Source organism: Triturus cristatus, chromosome 8 (assembly GCF_964204655.1).
Source record: "Triturus cristatus chromosome 8, aTriCri1.1, whole genome shotgun sequence".
Classification (NCBI taxonomy): domain Eukaryota; kingdom Metazoa; phylum Chordata; class Amphibia; order Caudata; family Salamandridae; genus Triturus; species Triturus cristatus.
The window spans coordinates 43880382-43905120 of NC_140591.1; the positions used below are offsets into that span (position 1 = coordinate 43880382).

The 24739-nt window shown below is 46.2% G+C and overlaps 1 protein-coding gene across 2 annotated transcripts in view; it reads right to left on the reverse strand.

The window, feature by feature from the left end:
- Nucleotides 1-24739, reverse strand: part of LOC146799970 (uncharacterized) — a 49447-nt gene that overhangs the window by 21243 nt on the left and 3465 nt on the right. Inside the window, exon 2 of one of the 2 annotated variants that reach the window (XM_085620905.1) lies at nt 13144-13222. The gene's annotated coding sequence lies outside the window, so the exon portion shown is untranslated. The remainder of the gene's footprint in view (nt 1-13143; nt 13223-24739) is intronic. The other variant, XM_085620906.1, reaches the window with a different exon arrangement.

The window sequence follows — 24739 nt, forward strand, 5'->3', positions numbered from 1 at the left end:
CATACTTAAAAATGAGAGTTGGATTTCAGTTAAAAGAAAGGGTTTCTATACCTGTGGCAAATATTATGCGAGTCAGTTTGTAAGGCACAGGATATTTGCTATAACAATAAGAAGAGATATATGACCAACAGTTTCATAAATTCTAACACAGCACACACGGTACATATTCTTGGATGCAGTTGTGGAATGATTTAGGTGTGCAGTAGCATACGTCCTCCCAAATTGCACATCTAAGAACACGTGAGAGCCATCAGGAGTAAAAATATGGGCAACCCAGTCGCATTACATTACAATGAAAAGCATCCTGGGGATGTCACAGTTTTGTTTTTTTGCATTAGAACAAGTTATAGATAATGAGAGCGGGGGGAACAGAGAAGTAATGTTGAGGAAAGCTGAAGCGAAATGGATAACAAGACTTAGAAGTGTGGAATACGGACATAATACCAACAAAGAAATGCATCATTTTCTGTAGAGTGGTTGTGAGTATATGAAATAATATCATATTGGATTTATGGGTATAGCTTTTTTCCAGCACTGACAGAGTTGGTGTATGATACTATGAAATGGGATTATCGATAAAATAACAACATAGGGGTCCTTCAATTATGTTTATCAATATACTGAGGCTCAATAATAGGTTTTGAAGTAGAAAGAGGATCGAATATGGCACCCATGGGGGATGCAGGAGTGCAACTTATCTTTCTAAACCCAAGAACAAGCCGCATATCTAACCCGGAATATTAAAAGGGAAGTAATGGGGCATTCGCAGATAGCGCTGCAGGTACACGGAGTACCAGTATAAATAATGGTAAACAATGGTGCCCCCCATCATATCGGAAGCTTTGTTGCTTGGGTTTCTCTTTTTTCCTTGTGTAAATGGACACATTGGACTTAAATAGGATGCCATGAGTGGCAAAAAGGAATTGAAGAGGGTGCTTGCAGGGGCGTGCAAGTCCTCTCTCTACAGTTGTGAACACATAAATCGCGAGTATTAAAGTGGATTAAAGATGGTGCCTGCGATGATGGCGGAGAGTAGGCTGTATAGTGGGATTTGTTTTAATTGAAAATGGGTAAGTGGATGTGACCCACTCCCTTCTGAACTCTAGAATGTGATGCACTAAGCAATTTTGCAAGTAGTGCTTTGGATTCTATAGAGTGGGATAGACTGCTCTCTCTCGAACTTTACAGTTTTATGTACTAAGTGAGGTTGCACATGCAGCGTTGGGCTCCACAAGTATAGTGGGACAGACATACTGGTTTTCATAGATGAATTAATGCCCCCTACAATGATCTCTAGATATCTTGTCTGTAAGATGTAGCATGATGGTTGAGATTTCGGGTGTCCCGCTTAACTGGGATTAAATGGGAAAGATATATTGGCCTTCGTGGATGAATGACTGCATCCCCAGTGATCTTTAGATATTATGTATGTGAGAATACAATATGTGAATTTGTTTTTACACTCTTTCCTCCCAGGATGGCGAAACAGAAGTTCAAAGGGGGAAAACCTGCTCCCTTCTGTGATACCTCTCTGTAAGCAAAAAGCAGGCATATAAAAAGGTTATCCCATTTCCTTCTGAGTTTTTCTGGGAGCCCCATGAACATCCCTTTGATGGTCTTGTTGAATCTCTCAACAAGGCCATTGGTTTGTGGGTGGTATGAAGTAGTGAACGTATAGTCTCTCCACATTCAGCCCACATGTGCTTCAGGTAGCCATACATGAAGATGGTACCTCTGTCTGACACCGCTTACTCAGGAAAACCCTCTCTGGTAAACATACCAATGAGGGCCCTAGCCACTGCCGGAGCTGTGGTAGTCATAAGTGGATGTGCTTGAGGGTACCTGGTAGCATGATCCACTACTAACAGCATAAAGCGGTTCCCTGATGCAGTTGGAGGGTCCAGGGGACCAACAATGTCAATCCCTACCCTTTCAAAGGGTACCCCAACCACTGGAATCAGAATTAAGGGGGCCATTGGGTTGCCACCTGCTTTGCCACTGGCTTGGCAGGTGGCACAAGAGTTGCAAACCTCTTTCACCTTCTGGGACATGTTTGGCCAGTAGGAGTGGTTGACTAGCATACTGCATGTCTTGCTCTGGCCAAGATGCCCAGCTAGGGGGATGTCATGGGCCAATGTGAGCAGAAACTTTCTGAACTGCGGAGGCCTCAGTGTACAGGAACCATTCCTCCCAATAGGTCCTGTAGGGTTTCTGTGCAGCACCCTGCTGTCTCAGGCTTTCAAGAGTAGAACAGGTCCTCTGCCCTTGGCACGGCTCTTCTCTCGAGGGCCCTCCTGGGCCAAGGAGCTTGGACGTGTAAGGCCCAAGTTCCTGGGGCTCAGTTCCCTCTGGGGCTGACAGGTCTTCCCCCTGGAGAGAGGGGACCTGAGCTTGTGGCTGATCAGAAGTTGGTTTCCCAGACTTCTTACCTTTTCTCTTGCAGAGTTGACCCTTCTTTTCAGGCTCCAACACCTCTTGTTCACCCTGGGCCTTGCACTGTGCTTGGGTTTTTACGCACATCCTTTCAGGAATTCCCAGCATGGCTGCATGGAACCGAAGCTCGACCTCAGCCCAAGCTGAAGACTCCATATCATTTCCTAGCAGACATTCAACCGGGACTGCAGAAGAGACCACTACATGTTTCAGGACAGTAGCCCCTTCCCTTTCTAAGTACACTATAGGCATGAGATGAACCTTAGTAATTGGTGGCTGGTTAGGTCTGTCCAGTGAGATACTGTCCTGGAGATACCATTTTATCAGTCACCATGTTGTCACGTTCACCTGTATCTCTCAGGCTTCTACTCGGATACATTAATTAAGGGTCGCTGTTTGTATTTTTCCATGTTAGTGGGCCAAACAGCTATGGTTGCCAGATCCGTTGCACCCTTACAGACTAGTGAAGCTTCTGTGTGCACTCTGATTTGCTCAGGGTACACCAAGTTCCCCACTTGGAGATTTGCCAAACCAGTGCCAGCTGGAGGGGCAGTAGGGGGTGCTCTTTCTGAGATAGGCAGAATGCCTTTTCTTTTGGTCATTCCCACCACTGGTAGTTTTAGCCACCATAGTCTTGGCCCAGTGGTCTGCCTTCTTTCCCAACACTTGGATAGACGTAGGACCTAGGTCCACCAAGTATTGATGAAACTTTTCAGAAACACAATTAATCAACATATGTTCTTTCATAATCAAACTATACAGCCCATCATAGTCTTGCACCTGGCTTCCTATCAACCAAACAACTAGTGTCTTTACTGAAAAGTCCACAAAATCAATACAGGACTGACTTGAGGTTTTCTGAGTCCCCCGGTACTTAATCCTATAGTCTTCAGTGGTGAGTCCAACGCCCCCAACAGGGTACCCTTCATGTGGTCATAGGACTAGGCCTCTGCCTCGGTCAGTGTGGTACAAAAGGGGGTGGTGATGGACAGAGCATCAGAACCAATCAAACACTCACACCCAGTCAACAGATCTGGGTTTGATCCATCACCATTCTTTAGCCCACTCTGCCACCCCAGTTCAGACATGGCCATATGCAAATCAGTTGACCCTGTGCCTCATGGGAACAGTCCACCCCGAACTGCCAAGCCATGCTTTACCTGGACCGGAAACAAGCTTCCTAGGACCGGTTTCTGGCATTTCAGCCGTCCTCAGCCAGGCTTGCTTGAATCCAGTGGCAAAGTGAGCAAGGGACTCACGTCTGAGCATACCCTGCCAACTTATGGCGAACAAAGCGGTACAAAAGGGGGAGGTGATGGACGGAGCATCAGAACCAATCAAACACTCACACCCAGTCAACAGATCTGGGTTTGATCCATCACCATTCTTTAGCCCACTCTGCCACCCCAGTTCAGACATGGCCATATGCAAATCAGTCACTGGATTCAAGCAAGCCTGGCTGAAGACGGCTGAAATGCCAGAAACCGGCACTCGTTGACCTCTGGCAGCCATCATGGGACGACCTAAGGGGAAGGAGCAGGACACTACCACGGCTGCGGGGGGCCCACCGAGACGCCCGGGGATGTGGCCAGGCCCCCTTCGCCTGGAGCCTCCGCCTCAGAGCCGGGCAATCTACCCCCTGTGAAACTCGACCTGATTCTAAAGAAGGTTAGGAGATTCGCGCAGAGCAATAGAGTAGCAAATTGGGTCACTTACGACTGGCGACAACCTCCTTCGAGCGGACCATGGGAAACTCGCTGATACAGTCCACGAACAGGAGAAAACATTATCCCTGGAACCTAAACTTGCGGAACATGATACACAAATAACACAGCTGCAGCAACAGGTCGCCGGCTTGCAAGACAGAGTGGAAGATGCGGAGGGACGGAATCGATGCAATAATATACGTGTGATTGGTCTTCCGGAACGCAGTGAAGGCACTAAACCGGCGGACTTTATGGAAATATGGTTCCGTGAACATGTGGCTCAAGATGGCCTATCCCCGTACTTCTGTGTGGAAAGGGCACACAGAATTCCTACTGGAGCGCCAAGGGTGGGAACGCCCCCCAGACCGCTGATTGTCAAAATACTTAATTACAGAGACCGTGATGTACTCCTGCAAATGGCAAGAGAAAAACAACAGATCCAATACGAAAACCAGAAGATTTCGCTCTACCCCGACTATACCATAATGGTGCAGCGCCAACGGTCCTCTTATCAAGCAGTGAAGAAGAAATTACGTGTTGCCCAACTCAAATATGCACTCCTATTCCCAGCACGATTAAAAGTCATCCACAACAGGAAAACGTATTTCTTTGACAGCCCGAACGATGCGGAGGAATGGCTGGAAGTGATGGGCCTGGAATCCAGTCAGGACAGACAATCCGTCCCACCGCAAAGTGGCCTTACACAATCACAGAAAAGAGACACTCAGTGTCGCGCGAAGAGCAAGTCAAACACCAAGATAGTCGGCCCAACACGTGATCAGAGGTTGACCGGTAGAGCGGAGGCGCTGGCCCTGGCTGGCTCCTTTCGGGAAGACAACGCCAAGATCTTGTCAGACTCTGAAGACAGCAATACCATACACTCAGACTCGGATCATAGCATCACCCTGTTTCCCTCCGTTACACCCCAAACCGTGGATGATCTGATAGACACTTGACTGGGTCCACTATGTCGCCTCGACGGAACAAGACGAAGAATTCCTAAAAACTTTAGTAGGACTACACAGCACACCTGTATCCTTTTGGTCTTAGTTTACTTATGTTGTATGTTGAAAGTCTGGGATTAATATAAGGTTATGACTTGACATGTTGTACTGCTCCTCCTCATTGTGTAACCGGAGCCTATATGACTCGATAATAGTCGTTCCCTATGGCCGGTGGGGCCCACCGCTATTAAGTTCATTCCCAGAGGCTCCCCTACTAGGCGACAATGAGTGTTCACTGATAAGTCATGTTACTCCCCCTGAGCTCTGTCTCGCTACCGGAGCTCAATAGCTGAACAATTTAACCATGGCTGGTGGCAACGACCCTCCACATGGCGAACACACCGTAGTATCGTATATAAATGTTGTAGTTAATCGTTTGGCCCACCACTGTTAAACGGCTGTGCCGAGTATTTTTGCTTTGAAGGGAAAAGGGCACTCCTGGTCTGCAAGCATTAATTGGCTCCGTGTTGGGAGGAGTCCTGTTCATATTACAAACCTATGTCCAATAACATTACCAGTTTGGGTTCTTATAACCTGTTGACCTGGAATGTGTGTGGTCTGGGAGCAGTTCATAAACGGCATCGAGTCCATGCTTATCTCCTAAGGCGGAAGGCCCATATGGTCTTCCTTCAGGAATCACCCTTACTGACTCTCAAATCTTGAAGACTCACAGAAAATGGAGGGGTCACATGTTCTCCACTAATTACTCTGCCTTTGCACATGGAGCAACAATATGGATCCGCCATGGGGTCCCTTTTACAGAATTAGATCATCGTGTAGATGATCAGGGTTGGTATATACTGTTGAGGGGTACATTAGACAGGTTACCAGTGGTATTGGGCAGTATCTATGCCCCGAACTTCGATCAAGATACATTTTTTCAACGGTTGAGCACTGCCCTGGTTGGGTGGGACACGATTCCCTGGATCCTGGGTGGGCATTGTAACAAGGTTCTCGATGTGAACTTAGATAGATCTCACCCACCACTCCATGGCGCTTGCGCCCGCAAACAAGCTGATCTCCTCACAACCTGGTTGAATGGTTGGGAACTGACTGATATTTGGCGACTCTTGCACCCTACACACAGGGAATATTCCTTTTATTCACCAGTCCACCAACTTCACACCAGGATCGACAGGTTAGGGTCTCACATACTCACTACACAAATTCACCACTACTTATTTAGCTAAGACCTTCTCTGACCACAACCCTTTGGAAATCAAGCTCACATGGGGTAGAGTCCCCACCCCAGTCCCCACTTGGAAATTGTGGCCTCAGCTCCTAAAAGATACTGCGTTCCGTAACACTCTATCCGTAACACTCTACCCACGACCATCACAAATTATTTGTCCGAAAACTGGAATACAGCCTCTCCTAACCTCATTGATTAGGACGCGCTTAAGGTGGTGGTGCGGGGTTCAGTAATTGGGACTATTATGGGGGCTAGACAGGAAATACACCAACGCCTCCTCGATATAGAAGCCCAAATGACAGACCTGGAGCAAGGGGCGGTGTCGGACCCAGAAAAAAGGGAATCCTTGCAGGAGGCCGCATTCGACATGCAGAGATATTAGAGGATCTCCGAGTCACAGATTATGTGGCCTTTACACAGCAAAAACATACTAAAGCCGACAAGTCTGGCACGTTGCTGGCTCGGATTCTGCGGGACACCCCGGAAGTGCCCATGATCACCAGCATTCTGGCACCCACCGGGGGGGCTGGTGCATACACAAACTGAGATAAACAAGGCCTTTTGCTGCTACCTCGGCATGCTCTATGCTGCACCACACAAAATAACGACACGCTATTAGAGGACTTCAACGAACTAACGTTCCCCAGTATTACAGACGACGCAAAGGAAGAGCTTTCTGGTCCCATCACCCAGCATGAAATAAGAGCAACGATTAAGGGCCTTAACCGTAATAAATCCCCCGGGCTTGATGGCCTACCCATAGAATTTTACAAAACCTACTCAGACACTCTTGTCCCAAAACTAGAAGAACTATATAAGACGGACGAGATGGCACGGATTTATCCAGTTACCAGCCCTTATCTCTCCTAGAGACTGAATATAAAATCCTTAGTAAGGCCTTGGCCAATCGCCTCCTGCCCGTCCTAAATACCCTTATACACAGGGACCAATGCGGATTTCTACCGGCCCGTAGTACTTCCCTAAACACCAGACGGCTACACTGCGTCATGGGGGCTGCTCCGCTAGAATACACCAATGCGGGCTGTCTAGCATTAGATCTTCGCCAGGCCTTCGACTCCATCACTCGGGAATATATGTTTGCAGCCTTGAGTCGATTCGGACTCCACCCAGGGTACCTCCACTCTACACTAATCCCTCCGCCAGAGCACTTACTGGGAAGCAGATCTCCAGCGAATACACCATACATAGGGGTACACGACAGGGGTGCCCTCTATCCCCCATATTGTTCGTTTTGGCGCTGGAACCCCTAGCGATAGCACTGCGGCAATCGGCTGAGCGATTAGGGATACCGCTCGATGGTACTGCGGACTTAATTTCAATATACTCATTTATCTACGCAACATGACAGCTAGTGCGGAACCACTTCCCAGTATAGTCTCTACCTTTGAGCGTATCTCGGACCTCGCCATTAATGAGGGAAAGTCAAAACACCTTTTATTTTAGCGACGGACCACACCCAGACATACTCCCCTTTGGCACCTACAACCTGCCGATTGCGCACAACACTTTTAAATATCTGGGGATCCGGGTATACAGGGCCCACTCTGATCAACTCGATGATAATTTAATGAGGGCGATTACAGCCATACGCTCAAGTATATCTTTCTGGACCTCCCTACCATTATCGGCAATGGGGCGGATTGCCATTTCCAAAATGGTGATGCTCTCCCGTCTTCTATATTTTTTCGTAAATGTACCCCTAATAGTCCCACAAGCTGTATTCAGAACACTAGGGGCCTCATGTAGGAAGCCAAATACCGGTCGGTAACGGCCGAAATTCTGTAAATATCCCGTTACCGACCGGTATTTAGCTATTTGAGATGTAGGAGGCATAATTTCAGGATTCGGTAAATTACCGAATCTGTAAAATACCGATTTGGTAAATACCGAATCCTGAAATCATATGTAGGGAGCACTCTAAAGAGTGAAAATTATTATTAAGAATTCGTTATTTACCACCAAATACAGGTTGGTGATAAATAACGAATACCTTGCAAAAAGTAATATTTTGCAGATTTAAGAGAGCCATGTGGCAGACATACATGCCCTTAGGGCATGTATGTGCGCCACATGTGCACACATGCAAGATTCAGGGGTGCAACAGGGTGTCAATGTGACACCCTGCCACCCTTGAATATGCTCCCCCCCCATTACCGAATCGGTATTTACCTAATCAGTAATGGTGACTGGCTTCCCATTGATACCTATGGGCCTCCAGGCCCATAGGAATCAATGGTAAGGTATGCCTCATTACCGAATCGGTAAATACCGATTCATAATTACCGAATTTTTCCGATTCGGTAAAATTTACCGAATTATTACCTACATCACATTTACCGATTCATAAATACCGAATCGGTAAAATTCGGTATTTATGAATCGGTAAATGTGATGCTACCTACATATGGCCCTAGATGTACTTCTTCTAGAGCTTATATGGGGGAAAGGTCGGCGTAGGGTCAGCCTCAAGAAATTACAGCTGGAACCTCGCAAAGGAGGATTAGGGGTCCCAGACTTCAGGGCCTACTACTATGCATGCCAACTGCAGTGGTTATCCTTTTGGACAGCAGGCAGAAACCTGCAGGAAATAGGGTACGGCCCCTGTGACTTGGAAAGCGGGACACTTCACAGACTCTTGCTCCCCAAAATCAAACTGCCACCGCATGGACCCCCCCTTACTAACAACCGCACTCCAATGTTGAAAGAAGGCTCTACAATATACCTCGGGGACAGTCCCGTACGCGAGGAATATCCCGTTATTAGGTATACCACTTCCTGGGGAGGCTAACGCAGGTGAGACTACAGGACTGGATGGAGGCGGGAGTGGAAGAGGTCGGATCGCTCTTTGAGGATGGCACTCTACTAGATCATGACATGTTCGTGCAGGCCACGGGAGCAACGGATCGCCACTATTGGCTATAAGCTGCTGTCGCCCACTACACTAGAGAATGTCTGACTTAAATTTATACAGACTATGGTACTACATAGGTTATATTTAACCCCAAAGAGAATCCAGCGTATGTTCCCTGAGGCTCAAAATTGCTGCCCTGATGCAGGGCTGAGGAAGTGGGATTTCTTCACATGTTATGGGTTTGCCACCGCCTCGGCGCTTACTGGGGTAGGGACCGAAGAGCACTCGAGGAGACCACACATTTAACGATTCATGACAATCCTGTGGAATGTCTGTTGGGTCTCCGCAAACGTACTAGCGTCCTCAGCGTCCAGTTGCGATTCCTCGACTTAACTCTATTTTAGCCATACGAGGGATCACCATGAGATGGAAGTCTCCTCAATGCCCTCCATTAACATTGAGGCAGGAGGATACGATACGATGGTGTGGGGCCGAGATTGCGGCAATTAGACGAGAGGAGGCGAGAGGGTTACGAAAGCACCCCATTTCTCTAGAATGGGACTGCATGCTAGAAGTGTTTAGAAAGTTGGATCTTACACCCGGGCCCATCACCCCTACTCCATAGTACATCCATAATGCCATACCACACGTGCCACAGACTTGTCAAGGCTGTCTTTGAACCCAGACAGTGCGCCACCAACAGCTGGTAGCAAAGGGACCTAGACAGATGTATAACAATAGGCTGAAGGACACGCCAACAAAACGCAGACCAGGAGGGAGGGTAAGGGATTGTTTTAGTTAATGTGATAGTTTAAATTGCATTTCAAGCTGTAATTGCTCCAGGCGATAACTCTTTACTTTATAAGCACGCGTTATTGGTCGTACATGTGAACAGAATTTATTTTGATGTATTATGACTCGCACTCAAATGTATTACCATACAAGTTAGGACTTATTAAGCTAAGATGTCTCCAAAAAAAAAAATATGAAAATGCCATAATGTACCTATCAATAACATTGTAATCTTTATCTGGTGCTTACTAAAGTTTGTTAAAAAAAAAATATTAGAAGCAGCCTTTTCTGTTCAACGAAAGAAATTTTGATCTACGTGTATTGAATACACCAAAGAAACATAAAACGAGGCCCATGTGTGGCCTTTGTCATTTATTTGATATAACTGTACTGAATACACCAAAGCAACACAACACAGTGTGTGTTCTTAACAATTTGTTTATGTAAAGAAACTGAGAGAGAGATACACTTCCTCTAGTGGTATTGACAGAAGTGATTATATGAAATGTATGCTTTTCTCCCTACCAGAACCAATGCTCTTATATATTTAGACATGTGCCATGAACACTTCTCAATACAAAAGTCAGGTATCATACTACTGGAACTTTGCTTTAGTGTATTTTTGCCGGAAACTATAAACTTTCTGATCTACATATTATTTCATACAGATCAACCACAGGAGGGAGGTATTGAGTGATTGTGCAATAAAAGTATGACTACAGTTTAACTGGAATGTTTCCTCTACAAAGACCAGATTACTAAATGTTCTATTATAAGCACATCTGCAGTAGACACTATCACCAAATGAACATTGAAGACTGCTACACCCCAAGTGTCAACTCAGATTAACAAAATAAGAGTGGTTGGCACTGGCTAGATATATTTCAAGCAAAAGGGACTCTATTTGATTTTACTCCTAGGTGTTTGTCCCCAAACCGATATTTATGTCTGAATTCTATATGTCAATTTTTTAAAGAAGAAATATCAGACAGAATAATATTTCACAATAAAAGGCCCGATTAATGGGGTGCAAATACTTTCGCCATTTAAGCTCCTCACTTTTGGGGAGATTATAGTGGGTTTGGGAATGTATGAGATACCTCCGACAGCAAGTAGTTCAAAGTAATATTCTGAATTTTTTGGGAAACTATTTTGGATTACAGATGTAAGCAGCCTGCTGAACATTCCGGCACAGCATCCACATAGAGACAAATGACCCCCAGATGACAATCCACCACCTAAGTATCTGCCTAATGAACATTCCAAGGACAGCATCCACATAGAGACAAATGACCCCCAGCTGACAATCCACTGCTAAGTATCTGCCTGATGAACATTCTGAGCACAGCATCCACATAGAGTCAAATGACCCCCAGCTGACCATCCACCACCTAAGTATCTGCCTGATGAACATTCCAAGGACAGCATCCACATAGAGACAAATTACCCCCATCTGACTATCTACTGATGAACAGTCCGAGCACAACATCCACATAGAGACAAATGACCCTCAGCTCACAATCCAATGCCTAAGTATCTGCCTGATTCCTTGCAGACTTGGAATTGCCAGAGTGAAAGCAAAGTCCAGCACCAAACGTTATGTGGTCTGGCTGATGGAGTGTACGTGTTGTTTAAGAGACCAGAACTGGTGGTATGAAATGAATGTTGCATAAAAAAGATGCATAGGTGCACCTCAGGTTAGGCTTATGACATTAGGCCTCTTGTTGATTTAAGTGTGGGTTCAATATGATTTTTGGGCTTTATTATGCCTTGCTAACAGCGTGGATAGTAAAGCAGAGCATCATATTTTATTTGTATGGGGAGCTTATAGAGGAAAGTATGGCAATTTAGAAAATAAATAGCTTTTGTGTTGCCCAGAGGGCTTCTGAGCTGTGGGGAGTCATTTGTTGGCAATTAACTCTTGGCCTAGATTTGCAGAAAGAAAAGTATATACGTGTCCAGGCAATGTAAACCATTTGTAGTGCGGTCAGGGTCTGAAATATGTAGTCATTAATCTCAGTGTTAATGAAAATGTCTATATATTGGTTTCATGTTTTTTGCGTGTCAAGAGTAAAACAAACCCAAAACTCGCCTCCAGCTTGTGCGTTGAATATGTGCACGTTTTTCAACATGTGGTTTTAATTACGTCTTGCTAGTAGGTTTGAGAGTGAACTATAGTGTTGTACTTTTGGTTACAGACAGCTAACAGACCAATGTATGATTTAGTCGTTTTGGACATTACGAAAAAATAAGCTATCGTCAACCCCAACGTGGATGGGAGTACTTACCTAAGGAGGAGGAGTCTCAGCAATGCTGAAAGCAGACGAAGACTTGCATAGGAAGAAGAGAGGAAAATGTAGAACTAGCATAAAGACTGACAAACAGGGAAAGAAGGAAAAATTAGAAGACAGAAAAAGCAATACAGAGGAATGACATGGAGAGGAAAAACCAACAAAGGACTATAAAAGGTTCTCTCATGCTGGCAATCTTTGACCCCCAGACCTGGGAAGTGGAGGACCACCAACGAGGAGATGACTCACGGAGGAGCATACCCTGCTGCACAGGGAACATGATGAAGAGCTCCAGCACATAAGTCAGCCAGGAGGAATCGAAACTGAGGAGCTCTGTTAGAGGGAGGAGCACCACAGGGCAAAGAGGCAGACCTCAAAATACAGACAAATGACAGAGATGGAAGCCTGCACTCCACCTGGAAACACTGTGGCCCACCATGGTTCTGATGAGGACCTGGCTGACCAGGTACATGACAGAGGTAGTTCGGGGAGGGAACTGGTAGGGAAGAGTACAGGCTTAGAGGCTAGTGCGGAGTCCAAGGACAACCGAGGTCAAAACCATGACAATCGTTCATATGACCCTTAAATCTCCTGGGTTTCTTTTCTTCTAGAAGCTCGTCTTGATGGCCAAACTAAGTGCCTCATTCTTGTGATGGGTAAGAAAGTGTGAAGGGCTAAGACACATAGCAGAAGACAGGATAAAACAGGAGAAACAAACAGAAAGAAATTCAAGCAGACCATAGAAAGCAGAACAGACTGGAAAAGATATAGTTGGGAAGAACAGAAATAGATCCATCGGCTCTTCAATAATTGTGATTTTGTTTTATTTGACCTGTGTTAAAATGACACTTACCTTTACCTTTAATCTGAGGACATTGAAGGTGGACCTAAGCCGCTCACTGGAGCTAAGAAGGAGTCTGCAGGGCCAAATACTAGGGAAAGTAGAAGAAAAAAATCCCATGAGATCTTTACAGACTTTTTAAAGAATCTGAGCCTGTATGATAAATGGAGAACAATAAAACATTTAAAAACAGAGACCAAGAAATTAATATGCAGAGTTCCTCAGCCTCACCCTTTTCAACATGTACATGACACTACTCGCCAACATCATCACCGTCATTTCCTACTCCAATCACACACAAGTCATCTTCTCCCTGACGGATAACACAACGACCGCCAGAACCAACTTCACAAACGCATGACCATGATAGCAGACAGGATGCAAACCAACAAACCAAACCAAACTGCAGCTCAACTCTGACAAGACAGAAGTACTGTTCTTTGACATCACGACCTCACCAATGGACTCCACATGGTGGCCATGGAAGATAGGACCAAACCCTGCACCCAGACCACGCAAGTAATCTAGGGATCAACCTAGATAACAAACTCAGCACGGCGGCTCAAGTCAATGCAGTGTGCACCTAATGCTTCCACTTCCTACTCATGTTGCAAAAAAAATCTTCAAATGGATGCCTCAGAACACATGGAGCAGTATTACAAGTGCCCCGGGGGCGCTACGGGCATTTGCGCCTGCTTTGCGCGCCCCCGGGGCACTTTGGTATTATAGAAGGGGGTGCAGACTTATGTTTGTCCCCTTCTATAATACCGATAGCGCTATCGCACTAAAAGCACCAGCGCTACCTTCAGAGGGTGTTCCCTCATTTGCACAGGAGCTTGCCCTATGCAAATTAGGGAATTCCTTTGACTCTGTGCCCGTGCCATATTACCGAAGCGTATATATTGTAAGGATACAAGGGAACCCAATTAAAGTCAACCAGGGACCTTGGGATTCAAGAGATTATTAACAACAATGGTCCCTAGAGAAACAAAGATAAGGACAAGGGTATGAATATATACCCAGTCGGTACTATATTGGTAAAACTTGTCCAGCCGGACAGAGGTCTGATTTTTAATATTTTTCAATCCAATAGGATAAGTACAAACACAAATTTTTAAAGTGGGACACAAGCATGCATCCTACTGTGACGACAAGGACAAAACAATAGAAAACAAAAAAAGGCTCAGGCAAAGCTCTAGGTTTGTTACATACAGAATTTTCAATGTGATTAACAAATCGCAAGGAAACACCTTTACACATTAAATAACAATTTAGAGCAGTGCATAAGGTGTTTTAGGGTGTCGACGGCGTTTCGATCCATATAGACAATAAATGGATCATCATCAGGACATTTGTAATAAGCATGCCTGTGTACAATTGCCCGTAATAAGTGTTATCAAGTATAGCACGGATAGAGGTAGATGTGAGGCTTGAGCCACGTTCAAGGCTGGGGTCCTGGATAGCAGGATCCCAGCCAGACTAGTTAAAAACCACTCAAATACCAGGCAAAAAGTTGGGGGCAACCATTAGTCAGATTCCACCTTCCTACATAACCCCTCCCCAATCGAAAGGAGATAAGGCTAACCTTGTCCAGATAAGCCTTTATTTCCTGAGTGGCCATATAAGGAAGAACCTGCACTAGCATGGTTGCTCCCTGTCTCATGGTCCACTTGGGAAATCCTACCCCAAGGGGTTTTAGAGTTTCTCCAAAATCTAGGGAAATTACCTGTATTGGTTTTTGGTACAGAATCAGGCTGATGAGGCGTCTGAGTCTGGAAGTGAGGCCCTATTTGGGGTGGTCTCAACCTCCTCAGAACACTGGTCACCTTGGAAGCCTTTCTGTCCATGACTGTGTCATATCTGGCCCTAAGGGTCAACCTCTGGCTGCCTACAGCTGGGGGTTGGGTCCCTCTGGTAGGAATAGTGGAGGGCATTGAAATGTTTGTGGCAACTATGCCCCAGGTTTCCCTGTGCCCAACAAAGTCCATCTGGGGGTACCTGTACCTAGGGGTAAGGGGGATCCCTCAGTTTGTAGAGGAATATTCACCTGGCTATAACTACTCTGCTGGGTGACCCTAATCTCCCGATGAGGGGGTTCCTCTGGACAGGGGCCCATCAAGGGTCCACTGACCTCCCTGACCCCTGCAGCCCTGGGCTGACTGAGGCAGGGTAGAGAGGGGCAGGATACCTGCTCCACCAGTCTGGAAGGATCCCCTGCCATCAGAGCTGTGGCCAGGACAGGCCTGTCCACTTCTGGGGCAGTTACTTCACAAGGGGCAGGGGCAGTTCCCTTGGAAACTTGACCCATACCTTTAGTCTGGTGGGGGAGGACTGTTCTTCACCCCCTATGCTCTCTGTTTGGGTGGAGTGATCCATAGTTTCAGGCTTCACTCCTTTTACTTTATCCTGGGGTGGAGGTGAGGCCTTCAAGGTCTCACCCACTCTCTCAGGGATGCCTAACATTTTCAAATGGGCCTTGTGGTCTACCTCAGCCCAGGCTGAGATTTCCAGATCATTCCCCAGTAGACAATCTGCAGGCAAGGTTGGGGACACAGCCACTCTCTTTGGGCCAGTAACCCCTCCCCAGCTGAGATTTACCACTGCCATGGGATGGTCTGTCCTAATTCCATCTATATTGGTCACCTGGTAGCTAAACTCAGGTAAAAGCTGTTCTAGGGGCACTAGTCTGTTGGTCACCATGGTGACACTAGCCCCTGTGTCCCTATAGGCCACAGCCTTCTGACCATTGATCATGGGCTCTTGTCTGTACCTGCCCAAGATATGGGGACTCATGGTAAAGTTGGCAAACCCCATGCCACCATCACAGACTAGAGTTGCTTGTGTAGGGGACCTGGTTAGGCCAGAGTCCACCTGAGTTCCCCAAGAAAGCCCAACTAAATTTTTGGGTGCACTCCCACCACCTGGGGGATTACTACTAGTAGTAACAGGAGGTGTTGGAGCTGCAATGGGAGGAACATTTTCTTTATTGCCATTCTTTGGACAGCTGGAGTCAGTTTTCTAGTGGCCAGGTTGCTTGCACACATGGCAATAGGGTTTCTTGTTAGAAGAGGAAGGATTTTGGGACCCACCCCCAGAACTGGGTTTTTGGGGCCCTTTAGAGGACGTTTCTGTTTTATTATCACCACCTTTCTCTTTGGGCTTAGTGGAATCTTTCTTCTGGTCACCACCTTGGTTCTTGGGCCTAATCCTGGTTCTGACCCATTTGTCTGCCTTCTTTCCCAATTCTTGGGGAGAGGTCAGATCAGAGTCCACCAGGTGCTGGTGTAAGAGTTGGTTCTGACAATTATTAAGGATCTGCTCCCTCATGATGAGATTGTACAATCCTTTGTAATCATTTACTTTACTGCCAGTTAACCAACCTCCCAATGCCTTGGTAGCACAATCCACAAAGTCTACCCAATCTTGATCCTGTGCTTTTTGGGTGTATCTGAACTTAAGTCTGTACTGATCAGTGGTTAAGCCAAACCCATCAATTAAAGCATCTCCCAAGATATAATAATCATCTGCATCCTCTTCTCTAACAGAGAGGAGCTTGTCTCTTCCTTTGTCTGTAAAGGAGAGCCACAGGATAGCTGCCCACTGCTCTACTGGGACCCTGTGTACCTTACAGGCCCTCTCAAGAGCAGTGATCCATTTGTGGATATCATCCCCTGCATGATAGGGGGGCACAATCTTATGGAGGTTCCTATTGTCAGGAGCTTTCTCTCTTACTCTAGGGGTTTCATTACTGCCACCAGGGATCTCTAGGCCCCACTTTCTTGAAGCTTTCTGAAGCTCCAGGGACTCCCTGTCTAATGCTAACTGTTCTCTCCTGAGCTGAAGCTTTGCCTGCTCAAACTGGATCAGTCTGCATTTCCTCTCTTGGGAGGATTCTCTCCTCTGAGGAGAGGCAGAGGTCCTTTTGGATCTCCTAGAATGGTTGGACCCCACTGAGGAGGATCTGTTCCTTCTTTTTGGATCCACCACTCTCCCACTAGGGATGGAGGGAGTGCCTCTTGAGCCATCACCTCCATGTTGTGAGTGGTCTGGTTCTTCCAGGTCAGGATCATTTTCCTCATCCCTTTCCCCATCAGAGTCCACTCTGGGAGTGTCCTCTCCTGAGGGATGCCCACCCGATCTGTCTACCCCATCAGACACTAAAGTCTGCTTAAAGTCTGTTATGAGCAGGATTTCCCTGAGACGTTGGGTGTTGGCACCTTTGTTTGTCTTAAGTTGCATAGTGGTGCACATTTCCCTAAGCTCAGCAAAGGACAAATTTTCATACTTGTCGACTGGGACCCTATGGGGTCCTTCCAGAGCCTTATGGGCACCTGAATTTAAAGACATTTTCTAGTGTAGTGGTACTGGTGTATCTACCTACACTAAATGTGGCCTACTGAACCCTTTCTTGAGTTGTAGTCAAGGTGTGCTAAACCCTCTACACACAACTGCTAAGTTCAGTAGAACTTATTATATTCTAAGCTTGAATTTATATGTACCTTTGGTACCAAGTGGCTTTCACTTTAGAAATTCAATTTGTTATCTGGTAAAACAATGGCAAGCTTGAATCCAACCGCTGCACACCAATGTGAGAAGTTGGCCTGGCATATGCTGGTCACTAGTTATAGTGGCTACCTTGCACCAGTCCAATTCGACTCTTAAGGTGATAGGTTAAAAGACAACCTTTAAAGAAAGCTATCCTAGTGGTAGCTGTGGAGAGCAGCCTTCAGGCTAAGTCTTGAAGGAGTGTTAAGCTTAATGTTTTACCATTGATAACCTCTTGAATGACCAAATGAAAGAGTAGTCCACACAGGTATATATATAAAATATATGTATTTATTCTAAACAGAATCCCACAACTCCATTTATGAGACTAGAGGCAAAGTTACAATTCAAACAAGCATTGATAGATATAATAAATAGCACTGGAATCACAGGGCCCAAGGGGGGAACCAAACCATATATTAAAAAAGTGGTATAAGAACCACGACAATTCTACAGACAATGCCTAGGGCATTTAGGATCGCTGGCCCCTTAAGAATCCACCCCAGGTTATGAGGAAGGGGACCCACGGGAGGCGCGTGCAGTGCAAATAGCTGCTATCGGGATCTCTATTACAGCCTATGGAGAATGTCGCGGTTTGATTTTAAAACATTAAAGACACTTCTAGCAGGAGTTCAAAGTTAAGGACTTAGAGTTAAGCTTTTGAGGAGCCCACTACTACGAGAGTACCGAGGTACCACTGTTAACTGCCCCAGGGAAGCCGGGTGCATAGGTCGTTTTCGATGTCGGGTCGCGGGCTGATTTTCAATGGGAAAATGTACAAAACTGCTGCTAGCCAAAAGCGTTGATGATGCCGTGAAGAATGAAGTTGTAGAGTTTGTAGAGAAGAACCTGAAAGCAGAGGGGACAGAGTCTGGGTCATGGCACAGTGACCAGGGAGCTCAAAGGAAAGAGCCCTTCAATGTTGGGTGCTTCAAGTAGAAAGAGGTGTAGCTTGGATCTGCAGCCACGGGCTCCGGGAGGCTTCAAGGATGGCCAGCTTCTGGAAGGCGGCTGTCCCACGACGGATGAGGGTCGCTGCGGTGTTAGTGTCCGGATTGGATCCACTAAGCCTTGGCAACCGCAACCCACGCAAGATGAACAAATCAGCTACTGGTGCAGACCCACGAGGTCTGTGAGCGGTCTCCTTTGGAGAGACTGTAGAGCAGGCCTGGAGCAACCAGGGGAACTCTTGAAAGTCGAGATTGACCTCCGCTAGGGCCCACCAGTCGAGAGACAAGGGACCGCGGGAGGCAGCAATTTGGAGTGCGTAAAAGGGAGCCCACGGGCCACCGGAGGGGGCTAGGGCGCTGATCTTTGGCACAATTGCTGCTGAGAGGTTGGCTCAATATTGGGCCAAAGCACAACTTCCCCACTGGTCAGGGTCGTGTGCTATGCAAGAGGTGGCCAGTGTCCTGGGGTATTGGGGATCTCGGCACCCACGCGGTCCTCGGTGCTCAGACTTGCTGTGCACACTCACTGGCCTCTGGGATGTTCAGGAAACCCACCTCAAGGTTGCTGGGAGTCGACGAAGTCCGTAGGAGCAGCGAAGTTCCAACCGGGTCACTTGCAGTGTTTCAGGTGCCTGCCAAGCAGGGAGGTAACTCCTTTACCTGAAGGGAGATTTCTTCAGTCAGCTGGGCAGCAGCTCGTCGAAGGTCAAGGCTGTGAAGTCCAAGATTAATCTGAGGCTCTGGGGCCAGGTTATTCACCTTTATCCCCAAGATTAGGGGAGTGTCCAGATCAGTGTCCACCAATGAGAGGTGAGGCGGGAAAGGGTGGCTACACCGTCTCCCATTTGTGTGTTTCCCGCCTGGGCGAGGGGCAGGATGCCCCTGAACCGGTTCCAGGCGGTGTATACAGAATGTAGGCGCTGTAGCAGCCTACGTGCAACTCTGAAAGGCACCAGATGGTGCACCCACCCAGTTCCAATCCACATATCCGGTCTGGGGAGGTGCTGGCACCTCCCTGCCACAGGAACCCTATTGTCCAGCTGCCGAGGCTGGGGTTTTCCCCAGCAACAGGCAGCCAGAGTTGTGTGGGTGGCTGGTAGCATCCATTTTGTACTACATGTGCACTTTTAAATTGGTGTCTAAATTCTGCCGCTTTTCCCATATCGCCCCTCTAGCAGGGGGGAATCGTGCCCTCATGCCCATGGCTGAACTGGGGGTATGATTCCTACATGTTTGACACCAAACACGATATGGTTCTGTGTAGCCATTCTCAAGTTATCACGCTATCGCGATAGACTTATAATGCGGTTAAGAGTAAATGGTATGGCTACACTACAAACAACCCAGCAACGGTTTTACGAAGGTTGCAGAGGGGCCCTACTCAGGTAGGGAGCCCCCCCTCACACATACCTCAGCACCCTGCCTTGTAGGATTACCAAGCCCTGCTATAGGGGTGACCTATGAGAGTATATGTGTTGTAATAGGGTGGGATATAGGGTACCTATATCCCTGTAAGGGGTGCTAGCACCACCTTACACCACCAGACCACTACTGTAGTCTGGGTAAGTTTGCATGGCTGTCCCAGGGTGGCACAATAAGTGCTGCAGCCCTGGTAGGCCTACTGAGGGACCCATGCCCTGGGTACCTAGGGTACCATCTACAAGGGACTGCCAGGGTATCCTCAGTATCCAATTGGCTTGTACCTAGGGTACTCACATCAGTTTTAAGGAGAAAGCAGATAGGCTGGGGTCCTGGATAGCAGGACCCCAGCCAGACTAGTTAAAAACCACTCAAATACCAGGCAAAAAGTTGGGGGCAACCATTAGTAAGATTCCACCTTCATACACGCCTGCACTGTGAAAACACGGAGCAGCTGCTCCATGTTTACACATGAATGCGCTGCCCCCTAGCAGCGCGAGGTCGCAGCTGCCCCCAGGGCTGCACATACAACATAATAGGGCGCATTGTGATTGTTTGCGCCTGGCGCACCTTTTAAAAGGTGCGCCAGGAGCAAACAATCACAATGCATAATATGGCCCCAGATGGATCGTCACGCAAGCACTCATCCCCCGTAGGCTGGATTACTGCAACACTGTCTACACCAGAATCTCCCAACAACTGCTACAAAGACTCCAGACTCTCCAAAATACAGCTGCATGACTCATTTGACCTCACACGCTACACCCACATCATACCACACCTAACCTTAGGAAGCTTCACTGGCTTCTTATTTCCAAGCGCAGTCAATTTAGACTTCTCATGCACACAAAGCCCTACACAACATCGGACCGGAATACCAGAACACCCACAACACTTTCACCAACCACCCAGACACCTACATTCTGCCTCACTCTCACACTTCTCCGCATTCGCAAAAGCAAAACTGGAGGTCGCTCATTCTCCTACATTGCACCCAAGACATGGAACGACCTCCCTCGAGACATCAGAGCCTCCTCCTCCCTTCTTGAACTAAAAACCTGGCTCTTTGTATAAGAAGAACTTTGGGGACACAAACCTACACACGTGCCCAAGCACCTGGATTCCTTCTTGGGTGACAACCCACATCCCATACCCTCTTTTTGCCGAAAAATCCTCTGTTCTATGCACTGTCTGTGTGTTTCTACAGTGTGTGTGTGTGAGAATGTGTTTAAGAGTGTCTGTGCTTCTGTGTGTGTGTGCCTGTCGGTCTTTGAATCTGGCTTAGTCTATCTGTTTCTGCATCCATCTCAGATCCCTGGGGCTGTTAAGGCAAGAGCACTCTAGGCTTTCGACTGGAGGCAAGGAAAAGTGTTTAACTTTTTTGATGAATGGGTGTTTGTGGCCTACATCTAGTCAAGATAAAGTTTTAGACCATTGGTCTTTAGACAACACAAAACAATCAATTGTTATACTACTCTAATGTCATAAATAATTTCATCAATTGTTATAAAAACAAAAAATCCTTAGAAAAGAAGAGCAAATGTTTGTTTTATAACACTTCATTGCACATACCCCATATTATATACGAGTTATAATCACGCCACTTCTTTACTTACTAAATAACAGGATAAATAGCTTTAAAATTTCTATAGAAGTTATCCTATCTAAAATTATTCTGCCAGAATCAAGCTAAGATCCTACCCCCTTCACATTATTCCTCGTTTGCATCATAGCTTGCCATTGTTCATCTCACTTCTCCGTATAGAACGTTGTTACTGCTGCCATGTACCTTCCAATAGCTATTGCAATATTCAGATTACACACATCAACAAGACGTTCTATGGCTTGGATGCGGACATGATTTCATATTTTACAAAGATGGGACGTAGGAACAATTTCCGTAATGGTAAAACTTTCAAACAATTCACTAGTATGTGCAGGATATCACATTTTATACCCAACATACATGTACATTTCCCATCATATTTTATCATTTCCATTTTTATTCTCTCATTTATTATCCATGGATTAATACCAATTCTTAATTTTAATAATTCACATCTGAGCCAACGATTAGGCAATCTATCCAAATATGGGAACCCATCTTCATCACGTCTTATGCCGCTCCCATATGTCATATTTTGGTTTCTTCCAATATTCCCTTGTGAGATCTTTTGTTTGTTTCTTTCCTTGGATCACATTGGTCAGCGCCTGTAAGTTTCACTTTCTTCCTCATCTGTTTGTCCCTTCGAAGGAGCATGGACAAAGAACTGATTAATTACTTTATAGGTGTCCTTCCACTGCTCAGGATGGGATTCAGGTACTTTTTGAAATTCTTGAGCCCTCCCGTCATCATTGCCTTGTTGTCGTCGCTGCCTGCCCATTGTTGCTTGCACGGCCACCTCCTTCTGTTTTTGTTTGCCCTCCTGCCGTCTCCAGTTGTCATTGCTTTTTACGTTTTGGTTGCACCTAGCATTTTATTTAAACTATTAAGTATGAGCAAACTAGGCAAGCCTATCATCTTTGGTTGTAGTTAAAAGCAAAATGGTCATGTCAGCTCTAAGGACTATGCAGATTTGCTGTTTCTTTGCAGAGAAGCAGAAAAGCAAGTGACCTCCTATACATACAGGTGACAGACCCGAGAAAAGGCAGTACAAAAAAGGTGACTTTACTCCCACATGTCACTGCAGCCCTGAATCACACTGCAGACCAGTGGTAGTGGGTGCAATTTCAAAACGGCGGGACATAAATAACCAAGGTGAAATGTAGGGAGCAAGCAAACAAAACATGCAACCCCTGACTCCTATAAGAAGGTTTACCTGGGGTAGGGAGGATTCTGCCACAAAAGTTGCTATTGTGAGACCATGATTCTGACAAAAAATCCAGAACTCAAAATCATAAGGGTGGAGTCCCAACACCCTAATGCAGAATCTGCCACTGCCGCAGACAATTATTTTTGTCTTCTCTAAATGTTATGAGCACCCATGCTGTAGAGAAAGAAAGATTGTACCCGCCCCAGAAGTGGTATCATCTCATGTCTGGGCACTTCCTATGCTCATATCCAAGAGATACCAAGCCAAAACTGGTAGGTATCCACTTGCAGGGATGAGCACATCTTTTTTCTCACTTTTCCCCTACACTGGTGCACAGATAAAGCTGCACACTTGCTCTGGTGGTTTGAGCAGACTCTGCGTTCAGGTAAAACGCCAAAACAATTGCCTCACAAACTATACTTCACTCACACAGTTTGTACCCATCCAACACTGGCACCCAAGGCAAAAGTTTCTTATTTCTCACCCATTTTCGCATCAAATCCATGCATAGTTGCTAGGACAAACACGAAAAAAATATAACTCCAGTCCTCTAGTCCATCAAAACACTACCCATATATGCCTGATTAAGTTAAATCCATAGCACACCCACAGGGGAAGTGTGCTACATCCTTTGAAAACATGCTTTGGCACCTAGTCAGGGTTATCAAGCAATATATATATGCTACTACACTACCACCCTGGGACATATCAGACCCTGCCCTGTCTGCACCCTATGCTCTTCACAGCAGCAGAGTCCCTCTGTGAGTGGAGTTTCTGTGCACAGTCCGGGTCAGCATAGCTGTCAGGTTTTCATTTTCTTCACGTGACATTCCTAATTTTTCTGTGTGTATATGTGTGCACTTCAATTCTTTTGTGTGACGAGTCTCAAACTATTCATTTCCAATGACACAATGGTCCATTACCAATACACCACTGAACTAATTAACATATTCTATTATATGTATTAGTGTTGCACCTTGTACTGTAGAACTTGCGCTTTCACATCTGATTTCACTGTGTGTTGCCTTTATCTACTCTATTTTACGAAGCGTGTACTGCATTTCATTGTTAGTTTGCTCTTTCAATATAAAACAGAATGGCCCGAAATGTAAAAAAAAATATGCCTACATAACACTTCAAGACCACAGAATGGTGACCAATCCCTTGGCAATGCAAGGTGGTGCAGGATTTTATTTGGAAAATACATCTTCGCATCCACCTTCAATAACCACAGTTCAACTACTAACGCTTGAAGATGTGTGATACCTGGGGCTATGCAGCAATTAAAAGGTGTGAGGCTTTATTCCACCCAAATGTTTACATTTAGGAAGAATCGATATTGAGCAAAACAAGACTAATACGAACAGAGAACTAAATTCAATCACAACCCTCTTTCCCTTCTCAAAGCCAGAAAGCACCGCTCTTTCAACTTTTTCTATTTTAATGAGATCAAGCACAACAAACACACTTTCCTGATAGGAACTAGAGACAGCCCGTGCCAAAAGTAACTTAGTGCTTAAAAGGGTAGCTTTAAGGTCATGAAATATAACTTAAGGCAGCTCATTAACAAGCTGAAGCTGGCCCAGTGTTCTTCAATCCCTTCACACTGCCTCCTTTTATATAGGAGCTGCAGAGCATCAGGGGTCCGCTGCTGACCAATGCACGGGTCTGTTTTTGTACCTGGTTCCATGGGGCCATCTGATGGATGGAAATGATATCCGATGTCACTAATGACCTCCTGACCCATCACTGTTGCATGGGGCCGTAAACCTCTCGGATGGACTGCACATTTGAGATAGAAATGATTGTGGGCTGTAGACAATGAAGTAGGGGGGCGGGAGCAGGACCCGAGGAGTGATAAATGAAATGGCAAAGCGTTGC